The 13,028-nt window shown below is 40.9% G+C and overlaps 1 long non-coding RNA gene across 2 annotated transcripts in view; it reads left to right on the top strand.

Moving 5' to 3' along the window:
* Nucleotides 1-13,028, top strand: part of LOC137106568 (uncharacterized) — an 88,331-nt gene that overhangs the window by 29,257 nt on the left and 46,046 nt on the right. The window contains exon 1 of one of the 2 annotated variants that reach the window (XR_010911970.1): nt 9,910-10,037. The exons of the other annotated variant lie outside the window; for it this stretch is intronic. This is a non-coding gene — a long non-coding RNA (uncharacterized lncRNA). Of the gene's footprint in view, nt 1-9,909; nt 10,038-13,028 lie in introns of those variants that run through there. 2 annotated transcript variants of the gene reach the window in all.

The raw sequence follows: 13,028 nt of genomic DNA, 5'->3' as shown, positions 1-13,028 counted from the left end.
TTCTATTTTGCTTTCTCTTACTCACTCCTTTTATCACTGTCCTTCACTCTATTTTGCTCTCTGTTTTTTTTTTTTTCTTTTTTCTTTTCAGAGCAGCCAGTCTTGGGAAGTGTGCAGTTCAGACTGAGAACATCCTAATGACATTTCTTGTTACGTTCGGTTTCTATGGTCCTCTGCTTATTAATGTATTTATTTTTACGAATATATGATGAACGGTGGAGAGTGATTTTGTGATTTAAGCCATATATAAAGCGTTTTTTTTTTTAAATGGCACTGATGTGAAATAATGAGAGAAGTATTTTGCCCTTTGCCACCTGCTGACGAAGTAAGAATGGATGAAGAATGTTTAAGACATGAGCACAGTGCTGTTATAATGCCCCAGACAGAAGCAAATCTTGAAATGGACAAGGAAGATGCGACAGTGTCAAAACAAAACTGTCTGTCAGTCCTTTGGACCTATTTTACTGTAAAATAAGAGGATGTGGGGAAGGAACCGGTGTTGTGGCAAACCTTTCTAGTGACTGACCAGGCTAGATAACATCACATATCTCTTCCAGCATCTGAAAAAGCCAGGAGGCCGTGTTGATGATTCAGTTATTAACAACACGTCTGATGACGAAACCTCCGACTAGCCCAGATATCAGCTGACATGCATCACTGGCCTAAGTGTCCTAGAGCACCACTCCAAACAAAGATGGGTCAAAAAGAGTGTGTTTAATCAATTTCATGTTCATGTTTTTATTTGTATTTTTTGGCCTATTATAAATCAACTAACACTCACTCTACTGCTGCGCTCTCGCTCTCCTTTTCCTCTTGTTGCTGTTAGGGACCAATGCTTTTTTCTACCTGTGTGTGAGGTCCTATACATGAAGATGATATTCTGGCTATGCTGTGTTTGCCTTGTTATTATAAGAGTTAGTAAACCTAATAAGTTATTGTACGTGACATACATTCCATAATTTTCGATTTTACAGTATTTTCAGGTGTGAGTTTTGAGTTTTGCCATTTCCTTGGGTAATAACTGCATCTAGATCAGTATTCCATGAAAACAGACATACAAACTCACTTCAAAGTTCCAAGTCTTTCTTCTGTCATGTGGCCCCTTTTAATAGATACTTAAACTCTTAAAATCTGTTTAGCTGGGGGAAAAAGCATTCACCATCAACAAATCCTCCAACTAAAACCCCTACGTAGGTTATTTGCCCCTACCCACTCAGAAAGCCAAAAAGACTGTTTGTGGAAAGACTGCTTCCACGCATGGAGGGAAGGTGTCTGTTAAAGTGCAACATTTGAGCACCAACTCACTACAAAGGACTGTGGTGTCCTAATGTAATGTTAGGTAATTACATCCATTTGTTAAAGGATTAGCAACATTTTATTATTTATACATAACTCATTTTGTGTGTGCAGATGTGTCTTTGTGCTTGCGTGTCTTAGTCTTGTATCTGTGTCACTGTATCAGTAGTATCTGATTGACCTAACACCTCTGTCAACAAGATATAGCCCCTCTCTCTGATATAAAAGGAGAATACCGTTATTGGCCTTTCTGTATCGAAGTCAGGGTGCGTGGTGGACAACAAATTGGCTCCTCCATGTCTCCCTTTCCAAATGCTAAGGTTAGGCTTTAATTGTGGCACCTGGGTTGGAAAGCAGCAGAGTTATAGACAAAATAGCGATGCTCATGTCAGTGGACGTGTTGTGAATAGTTCACGTAATACCAGTGTATACACAGTGGACACAGAGCCAGCCACCTTTGCTCCTCTCCCCTGTTCTCACTGAATAAGAATCTGACATAAATTCTGCACATATAAAATTAGTAAATGCCACTGTAGCCGTAGTTAAATATCACACAAACCCCTGGGGAGGGGTGGAGAGGGGGTTGGCGGGGAGTTGCTGGCAAGTTACCTTGGCCTATTTTTTTGTGAGTGTGTTGGGGAGGTGAGGGGTGGGGAGTTTGACTAAAAGAGGAAAAAGGAATGGCGGGAGGTTGGAGAGAGAAAAAAGGGTGAAGAGAACAGAAAGAGGGAGGGAAACTGCTGTACATCGTCAGAGTGGGTGGGGTAGGAGTGGTGGCAGGCTGTCTGTGACAGAACATTGTTTTCAGATATGGAAGCTGTCATACTTCACACTCCTTCCTCTCCCCCTGCTGCTCCCCTTCCTTTCTTCATATTGAAACTATCAAATAAAACAGCGTTGTGTAAAAACCTCTTTCTTCAGCCTCTCATATGGCATCATTAGAGGTTAAGTGCAGTCTAATCTCTCCTCTAATAAAGTTACTTTGAAGTGTGGAAAAAGGGTGGTGTGGGGCCAGGGGTTGTTCACACAGACTATTTAGGAAATTAGCTCAACCAAAGCACCACTGGTGAAGGCTGAAACCATGTTCAATGTGAAATCTGAACCACCCCCATACTCGTACCACTAAACAGCATAACCATTTTTTTTTTGGTCAATTTATTGAACTGATGTTTTTTCCGGATTAAGGGCATTTTTTTGTTTTTTGTAAATTAAGCACAAAGTTAATATTTTTACGGTTGTCTAACTATGGATAAAACTAACAGTTCTTAACAAACAATTGTAAACCTCAACTGCATGTAAATGGAAGTTTCCGTTTTTGTTGTTGAGACATTTCATTCATTCTAAATTTTCTCTGTCTTCCATACCCTCCTGTTCACACTGGACCCTTGAATACACCCTACCTGACCCGTCATTTTTACATTTCTCTATCAGCCTGTTGCTTCAACAGCCAGAGCCTGGCAAAATGCCAGCTCTGGGTGGGAATACCCACCGCCCCCTTATTAATTTACCAACAGATTGCCAGCACTGCTCACAGTTCAATGACGGGGTGTTTACAACAGTTAAGCGATGAACTGACACCCATTAAAGCCCTAATGTAGCACAGCGCTGCCGAGCAAAGACGACTGCCCCTGTTCTGTTTGCCACATGTGATGATACAACAGCCAGAGCAGCGAGTGTTGGCATTTTGCCTTAATTGGGAGTCCTGGGCCCCAGCCAACACCAGCAGCCAAGAAACAACAGGTCTGAGACACACAGTCGTACTAACACCAGCTCCTTGCAGAATCAGCAATTCCTGTCACAAGGGATGCATGCATATTGCAATTTTATCCTTTAAGAGTCAAAATAAAATAATTAAGAATTATTATAAATTAAACATTTCTTTACAGGAAATGTCTGCAACTTTTACTTAATATTTGCTCTTAAAAATAGAAGCATGAAGTCCAGTTTACTGTAGGAACAGCTATTGTTCAGGCATCTTACCTGCCACAACACAGCCCAATATGGTAGTGATTTGCAGAGTAAATGTTATTGCACTCGCATGCTTCGACACCACATGTTTTCAGTGTCTTTTGTTGGTTCATGTATATTTCGCTGAATAGGAGAGGGAGATTCTTTCTCCAAAGGGATCAAGTTCAATTACTCCAAACCATTTAGTGTCCAACACACAAAAGGGCATTTCTTGACCATATGGAACCCTTTATGTAATGTTTTCCTTGTTGATATACAGAATCTATAACAAATGATAATGGTTTGCAGCTGTGGGATGCATGGTGTCAGACGATGGCTTGATGGTTTCAACATGAGTTGAGTGCCTGCTCTCCGCACAACAATACCTTTATATTGTATTTGTATGGGCCTTAATCTGAAGTTTATGTCTACTTTATTTGTATCCTGTTAGATCAAACTGGATTAAATGGATTTAGGTGTGTGAGATTTAAAATGTCAGTGTAAAGGTGCCTTTAGCGGTGAGGAAGCTCAAAAACTGCAAAATTCACCCACAGTTGAAGGAAAAATGGACGATGAGTGTCTTGGAAGAGCATGAAAAAAGAGATCTGTAAAAATGATACAAATATCTCACCTAATGAAATTGTCACACTGAAGCATATATTTTTTATTTTTGCCTGTATTATTTTAGTCATCCTATTAATTTGATCTTACATATCCACACATAGACAGATTGATTCTGTTGATTTTTGAAAAGCCCACATTATACAGCACCTAACAGTGTGTGACTAAATTGCATCAAATTGATGGTGACACATTTCTAAGATTACTGCCATACAGTACATGAGGAAGAGTGAACAGATGGAAGCCTGATGATCTTTGATTTGTATGCATATATATGCTGCTTTTAACGACAAATCACAATGGAAAGATACAGATGTTCATGATGTGACATCTCCCTTTTACCTCTATTGTCACCTTGAAGAAGGCGAGACACCTTGATGTAAAGGCGAGATAAATTGAGCGTGCAGGCAACTTCATTTGTCAATCACTTCTAGCATAATCGTTCCTGAAAGGTTGGATAGGAGATGGTTTGATAGAGTAAAAAATGCAATACAAATAAAAAAAAGATGGGTTAAATACACAAATTGTGACGGCTTTGCTAATGTGAGTGGAAATATCCTCTGGGAAAGGTGATATGCTGTCGATGACCACTGAAAAACGTTGGCAAAGCGGTGACAAATTGCGGTATAGGGCAAAGACAAGGCCTTGTTTTTGAGAAGGCCTAATTTGTCGTCTCCAATAAAGGCCATTGTCTGGGCTCTTTGCCCAGTGGCTGGTTAGATCCAAAGTGATTGGGTGTAATGCCTGACAGCTGTCGGGGGTCTACATGAACTTTGAATTTGAGTCAACTTCTATGTGTCCTGCCAAGTTTCTGTACATCAATATTTATAAGGCGAACGGAGGGGCCGAGGGGGCAAAGGAGACGGAGGGCAAGAGAAGCTGCTTAACAACAAATGCATGACGGCCTGTTGTGGTAACATGAGGCCCCATCTGGTGCTGCTTTAGGTTCCCCAGGCTCCATGTGTAGATGGAGCAGAGGTTGGCGTAGGAGGGAGTGGTGGTGGTACTGTATGTGAGCTTGAAGAGTTGGGGGTGGGGGTTATGTGGTTACAAAGGGGACACCTCAGGCTGGAGGCATTCGGGTGAGAGAGTGTCTGGGTCAAGAGGGTCGACTCTATGGACTACTCTGGGGGCCTGGGCTGTGACAAACGGCTAATGTGGTAGAGATGGGTGGGCATGACATTAGCACTATAGGTGGGTTTACTGAATATACTATAAATACTGTTTATCTGTGTGTTTGTACTCGGAATTAATTTAAAGTACCATTATCTCCTACTGTGTATTTAAAGAAATGAGGTTTTCCCAAACTGAAAAATTATTTAACAATAAGACACTTTCATGAAAGAAAAACGTGCATCACCATCAGTCATAAATGTGCACTTTAGCATGTGAAAATTATGATAATACTATTGAAATTTTGTGGTACTCGTGTAATGATTGTAATGTGAATATGCCTGCAAAACATTCACTGCAGACTTATTTTATCAGTAAAACTAAAGTATTGTTAATATTAAAATTATTACACGGGACACAAACCTTGATTTTTGCCGCCACCGACTATATCTCCATGAGCAGAATGTACTGTAGAACTGTTACTATTGGTTTACACTAATTAACAAAACATGAAAAAATAATTTGCTCCAAAGATATAAGGCAATACATGCAACATTAATTAGAATAGAAACATAAAAACACAATATTTGGAGAATTTAAACATATGCATTGTTTATGTTTCTGGAGGAAAAATAAGGGGTGACATTTTGCATTTTGCACTCTTTGTGCACATGTCCTTGCTTAACTTAATTGCCATGACTGTATATCGGTGGGCTGTTGGTTGAATGTGCAGCAGTAGGACTCACACTTTGTCCATGCTTCTCCCCAGTTCACCCTGGGGTGTAAGGTTGGATCAACCCCCGGGGCTTTTAGTGGATCTCTGTCACTGATTATCCAGCCATTAGCAGTCTCTGTTTGTTTGATTTCCTCTATCGATTAAAGGGAATCCCCAATCAAACAAGCTTTATTGATGAAACAACACAACCTCCAAGTCCCTGGATAAACACAACACGGCTCCATGTGTACGCGTTGTTGGGGGTAATGACATCAATCTTTTCTGGAAAAGTCCACATTTCATCACAACCGCATGAACAGACCGCTGTGGATTGCTCATAGGAGACTTATAGAGGTATTATCTTTGACAGCACAAGCAAGGGCATGTGATTAGATGGCACATTGTTAGCGCTGCTATCTTTTACATACAATATTTATCCTATTGATTTCTTTTGATTAAAAATCTAAGCAGTCAGTGTTGGCTTGTCACAGTGAAAATCTTCACATTTCCCTCCATTGTGAGGGATGTGTGTCATGTGGATTAATATTTCAAAGTCTGGTAATTCATTTATGACAGCCAGAGGTTGTTATGGAGGGAAAAAAAGAGTGTTTCAATAAGGCATATTCAGAAAGAACCGCTGCCATGTTGCTGTTGATGTTTTCATTTTTGTTTGTCAATGCTGCACCTTGAATCGGCAACGAGGGAGTCGGAGAAAAAGAGAACATGTTAAATAATACAATAAATTACACAGCAACTTTCTTCCTCTGTGTCGGGAGAACAGATTTGAATATCTATTATTTACACGAACATCTTGTTAGCTAAAGAGTAAGCAGTTTGTTTACTAAATATGTGTTTTGCGTTGGTTGAAAACACAGCAGTTGCATAATTCATGGAGCAGGCATTGTTTGGTCACATAACTCAAGCATAGTAAAATGTTGCGGTGTCGTGAAACATCCCTGCACATTAAAAATAGACTAGTGCAACACAGCAAAAGCTCCCGCTTTTCAGTCACTTACTCAGACGCGCTTCCGCACATTAATATTGCAGATAGTACTGTGTGTGTTTGTGCGCGTGGATGCTTGCACGTGCCTGTTTTTACCGCCTCTTTGCTAAAGCGCCATGTGTCAGAAAACAAAGGCAGAGGATTTTTTTTGCTCCTTCGTTCCCTTCTTCCATCACTCCTCTCAATCCACTCCCCCCCCACCCCAACAAAATTAATCCTCATTTTAAACGTCTGCTCTGGTAGCAGATCAGGCTAGGTGAGAGATTGTCTTCTCTTCTGCACCTTCAGGGCATCTCAAGCTCCATTTAATCCAAATGCCAATTTGTAGCACACAAATAGGAAGAGGCTGGAGTCAGCTGCCTGCTTGGCTGCCTGTTTTGGGCATTTCTGTGCACATACAGTACAAACTTGTGTATCTGCATGTGTGTGTGAGTTACGCACACATGTGTGTTCCTCTGTATGAGGGTTAACACTGGGCCCTCTCAGCTTGGTGCATCTATAATTGGAGAGCAGGGAGCGTCCGGAGGTGTGGGGTTGTCAGTCACTGTTTAGGTTGCCCCGGGGCCCCTGGCACTCCTGTGGGTATCAAAGTGGCGCTAATTAAATGTGGACCCCGCCATACGGCCCTCCATATCACGGGGCCAACGGAGAGCCCCTGCACGGCTGTCCTCCCCATGCCTTTGAGAATCTGCTGCTTGCACTAATTACCCATTGTCCAATTGACTTGCCCAGTCTCACACACATACTGCAGACACACACATTTCATCCCCTATCCCTCGACCAACCCCCATCCCCCTAACACAAGCCCCCCACCCCCACCTATATTTATTATTTCATATTTTCCATGCCCACTGTCTTTGGCTAGCCAGCCTAATTAATCTTATGGAAATCTCCTCCAGCCAAGGTTGGCCTCCGATGTTTGTAATTTGATTTGGGGATGATAAAAGTGAAAGCCGGGTGTTCTCGGATGTTGAGGGAACAGTGTCATTTCTCTGTCCTCTCGCCCGTCCCCCTCCACATCCCAACACTCGGGAGACGCGTGGGGGCTATCAATCTTTCCCACGTGCCCAGCAAACTGATATCCCAGAAAATTAACTTCAATTAATAACAGAAATCCCCTGATGCGGCTGTGGAGGCAAGCCGGGGCTTTGAAGGAGAACCTTCAAAGATGTCTCTCTGCAAGTCTTTTATAGGCCAGCTGGGGAGGGGTTTTCTTTTCATTATCATCAGCCAGCATTTGAACACTCAGTTTTCTTTCCTTTTCTTTTTTTTTTTTTTTTTTTTTTTTTGGTCTATAGCTATGGACATTTAAATAAAACTGCTGTCAACACAAAATATCGACTACATTCCCTCTAGCTAGAAAAGCAAAAACAAAATGGCTGCTCATTATGAAACTGCACAACCTGGCCTCTGCCTTTGTGTGCTCAATAAGTCTCCCCAATAAGACATTGTTTATATGGACTGAATAACCACTAAGGTCAGACATCAGATTAGATTGTTAACGTTTCAGTATCAGATTTGAATATGACCAGCACATTACCAGTGTTTTCTTTTTGTAAATTTATCATGCTGGCATATTTTGCTATATAGGAAGGTCAGCTTTGAGTTTAAGGTAAAATAGAACCGGAGTCATATTACATAATATGTTCATCAGAGAGCACCTACAACTCTAGTTTCCAAATGTAAAATGTTACAGGTCACATTTTGGCCCGTGTTTTTCAAAATAAAAGAATGTTTAAAAGACTTGTTTGTTATTTTATATATGTTATTTTATATATGTTTATGTTAAAACAAATGTAAAAAAAGTCTACAAATATAATGTTAACAGATTTAATTAAAGTCACTTAATTATTAGCAGCTGCCCATGGTTAAAGATGCTAAGTAGTTAGGCATAATCCTGAAACCTTTTTCAACAATATTCAGTCTATTTTTGTTCAAAATCATAACAGGTTTTATTATGATTTGTGCATTTCATTGTGTAATTCCTAAAATCTTATATAGCAAACAGGCTTTCAGGATTTAACTGATTTACTTTGTAGTGATGGGAAGTTACATGGAGTTAGATGATGAAGTTTTGATACACTGAATTAGAAATTGTTGGACATTTGTTGGGTATAGAAATTCTAAGCAAAATCGCAGAAATCACATAAACCACAAATACGACTTCTATAATCTGCATTAATGTGTGAAATGTTATTTCATTGAAAACTGCCTGGAACTTTCCCCAGTAACAAATCGCTGCATGCTTGTTGTATCCTCGCACGCCCCCTTTAACATCTTTTCCCACAGAAGCAGCTTTACTTAAAGTGGCATAAATACAACAAATAAGCCATGCTTATCGAGTCACAGTCCCCTGCCACCCCTTCAATAAAATACAATTCTGTTTTCTTCACGCCGTCTTCTGGAGTGCTAGTATGCCATGGCGGTCACGTCTGGGGGGGAGAGAGAGAGAGAGAGAGAGCTCTCTGCTTATTTATTTGTGGCTGTTTCCTCGCCTGTCAGGATAAAGAGGGCAACATGGAGCCAGTCTGAGAACATAATTTCACTCTGAGTGCTTTAGCCTGAAGCACTGAGCACAAGCACACACAAGCACGTAGTGTATACACAGGCACACAGGCAACACACACACTTGCAAGCAGTGAGAGTGGCTGTTGACCTGCTGAATAATGCTTTTGGACTGGTGAAGCAGTGCTATGTGTGAGTTCCTCTGTGTTTGTGTGTGTGTGTGAGTCTCAGAGTGGCTGGTTAGCAGCTTAGCCCTCCCGCTGACTCCTGTTAAGGGCTAAAGGGATCCATGTCAACAACAAGCAATAAAGAAGATGCTTCATCCAGAGAGACATGCTGCATGAGGCAGACATGCACACACACACACACTCAAACAACATGATGCACATCCGGAGTTGTAGCACGCAAACGCACATAAACACGCACCAGACTTGGCATGTCTCAAATAAAATATAGATAGAGGTGAGAGTGTTTGAAGGGTCTATTAGCGCAGGCTGTCGGGGAGTGATAGGGGTGGGATCAGTGTCACAACTCCCCTCCGCTCAGCTCGGCCGTGCTGAACGCTGTGGGGAGCTTGGAGAGCTGCCAGCTGCCTGTTTACAAGCCAGACGTGTGTTTGATACTGGGCTGCTACCACTTGATAGCAGCCAAATCCCTTTCCAATGAAAAATAAACTAGAGGGCTTCCTCTGAAGTGAAATAGGCCGGCACAGAGCAGCTCAGCTCAGCCAGGATACTGTCTGAGAGTTGCTGAGTCAGTTTGTTTGGCTGCCCGGGTCACCGGATCGCTGGATGATTTAACGGCTTGCTGACTGCTGGATTGACGGGCTGACTTACGGTATAGTTGGTTAGTTGATTAGGCCAATCTGCCAAATAAGTCTTGCGTTTATCTTAATGAATGATTCATTTGGAGCCTTAAATTAAATTTTTCTTGGAACAATACAAACTGGCTGGTGTTATTTTATTTCAGTTGTTTCCAATTAAAAGTAACTTGTTTCACAACTTTCCTATATTAAAGAGAAACGGTCTTCTTACTAAGACAGTAATATTCCTAATTTGTCATGTTTATGATATTGGCACCTCTTCTCTGGAACATCTGGACTGTATTTTCTCTGGAAAGAGAATATAACTATGGACACATTCACAAACTACACAACAGGCTCATAAAAGTGGATAGCTCACAATAATAACAATAACTTTCAGATTAGACTTTTTTTTTTTTTGACTTGGGCACATTGTTGTGCATCGTGCACACATTGCTGTACACTGGAATCCTTTTATGACACGTTTAGATTTTACGACTGCAGTAACCCAAAAGACAAGAGTCCAGTTTACAGATACATACCCTTTATTAATCATGTTCATACCCATGTAACTTTTCATACCAGATTCTAAAAGTTGTATATAATGTCAACATCCCGTGAGCAAAACAGTGGGTGGTTAAGCAAAGGTTATTAATATTTTTGTCCCCATTTGTTCTAAGAAAATATTAATTTTAGGCTTTTGTATGTTCTGCAGCTCCTCACTCTTCTCTTTGCCTGAGGCAGTGCCTCTCTTCTGGGAAGGTTTATGTGCAGTGGTTGGTCCTCTGCTTATTGATCACTACCAATGTCTCAGTAATCTCTCTTTGTCGTGTTATTGGTTGGAAGCCGTTGGGGCCACATGTTTACTGATTTGTTGAATAGCGTGCGATTAGGTGGAGAGCATGATTACAGCATAATTTTATGTGTGTACGTCTGTGAGTGTGTTTGAAACGATTTGTACAAACGCTTGCGTACTGTACATCTCCATGTGCGTCTGTATCTCCTTCTGTTTGATCTATAACCACTCGTTAATTAGCAGTGATGTTAATTAAAAGCCCGCTTCCTTTACATTCAGTTTGGTAATGGAGGTTTTATTCACTTACATCTCATGTGCGTCTCTCCTTCCCACTCGCACGTCTTTTTCTTATATTCAGAATCAAACTTTTGTTTCCTTCCTCATTTCCCACCCTCTCTCTCACTCCTTGTCTCTTTATATTAAAACATGTTAAAACAAATTAGAGGTTTTTGATCTGAAAACTGACAAAGCATCAGATATCAGATTCATGATCACTGTAATTTCAATCCATTCTTGCAAACACACAAATACGGCACAGTGAACTAAAGAAAGACAAATGGATCTATATGTATGTGGCCACAAAGGCCTCTGCTCTCTGAAGGAACAGTGCAGCACAGTTTTTTTTCTTCTTCTTCTTTTTCCTCATGCCTATGTATATTGTAGCATTAATCATTTTCTCCAAGCTGAATGTCACAGAGATTGCCTGCCAGCCCTGAATAAACACTGTCATCCTTCTGCAGGAATAACCTTCACATATTAGCACTGTCAAGTGTACGTATGGGTGTTTGCTTGCTTATGTACAGTACAGTATGCATGTGTGTGTGCATGCGTATGTGTGTGTGTGTATATGTTCTCCAGCCCTACTAAAGGTTGGGAGGGCATGTAAATAAAAGAACAGAACAAGGCAGGCTATGAGAGTGTGCTTATGTTTCTGTACATTCTCAACAGGCTTTCATAGCTCTGTGTTGCGTTTGATTAGTCTGAGACAAGGCAGACGATCTCTCCTCTCTGCTTACACGCACACACACACGCACACACAATTTCTCTCTTTTTTGTCTATCTCTCCCTCCAACTGTATCCCTCGTTTGTTTTCATTAGTGTGATTGCTTCAATGTCTCTCTGACCTTCAGCCATCTTTAGCACTTGCTCTCACACACACATACACACACACACACACACACACACATACAGTCACACAGAAACATTCCACTGGAGGATCATTTCTGATTTTTTGGCTCATATTTTCTTCCCATCTCTCATTCTTTCTCTGCTTATTTTCTTTTCTTTACCAGAGACATCACACTGTCTATGTTAATAACCCACCTTCCTTTATATGTTCCTGTGGAATAAAAGTAAGTAAACGAAGGTCTTGATTAGACTTTTACTTCTATTTGTCTGTGATTTGAACATTGTTAATGGACAGTTCTTCTGTGAATGCAGGGTGCTGGTAACTAAGGGAAAGAAAAGAAATATATGAAGGGAGGGGGTAGGAAAAAAGAGAAGAGGAGAGATAAGACGGACAGGGCAGAGGAAGGGAGATGTATAGCCGAGTACCCATGACCTTCAGCATTGATTAGGGTCAATTAAGTCTTGAATGGCAGTTTGAACCATAAAACCACTGGGACAGAAAGACACAACGAGAAAGATAGAATTTTTTTTTTTTTTATCAATTGTCAAGATGTGGCCATTGGAAACACATCGATAAACACTTTTTTGACAGTCCTCTTCACATGAGTATTTTGTCAGCAACAGGGTGGAGACAAAGAGTTTGTTGTTGCGTGTGTGTATGTTGAGAAATCTTAATATTAATTCAAGGGCTAATTGAAGGCAGCAATTGATTGAAGTGGCTCATGATAAAGTCTCCTGAGCAACTCCCACACCCTGCTCCCACCATGACTTGTAAGAGGAGAGGAGGCTAGACAGGAGAGGAGAAAAGAGGATGCTAGAAGTAACAGCATGAACAATATGCAAGAAGTTCTGTCTCCCTCCATCTGCCCACCCACCCTTCTTTCTCTGTGTTAAAATAGAAACATGCCCAGTGTATGTCATCACAGTAAAAAGATCAACTGTCTTCCTTTGGATTCAGAGGGCTAGCATGAAGCCTCTGTCTCATTATAAGCACCTCTGATTACCACGTTAGCTGATGTGTGACATTGAAACTACAGTAAAATGAATTGTGTCTAGCAATCCCTAGCTTTTTGTATTTAAGCATTAAAGATGCAGTACAATG

Source organism: Channa argus, chromosome 21, assembly GCF_033026475.1.
Source record: "Channa argus isolate prfri chromosome 21, Channa argus male v1.0, whole genome shotgun sequence".
Taxonomy (NCBI): domain Eukaryota; kingdom Metazoa; phylum Chordata; class Actinopteri; order Anabantiformes; family Channidae; genus Channa; species Channa argus.
Note: the sequence above shows the minus strand (reverse complement) of the source record. Positions and strands in the feature narration are given on the sequence as shown.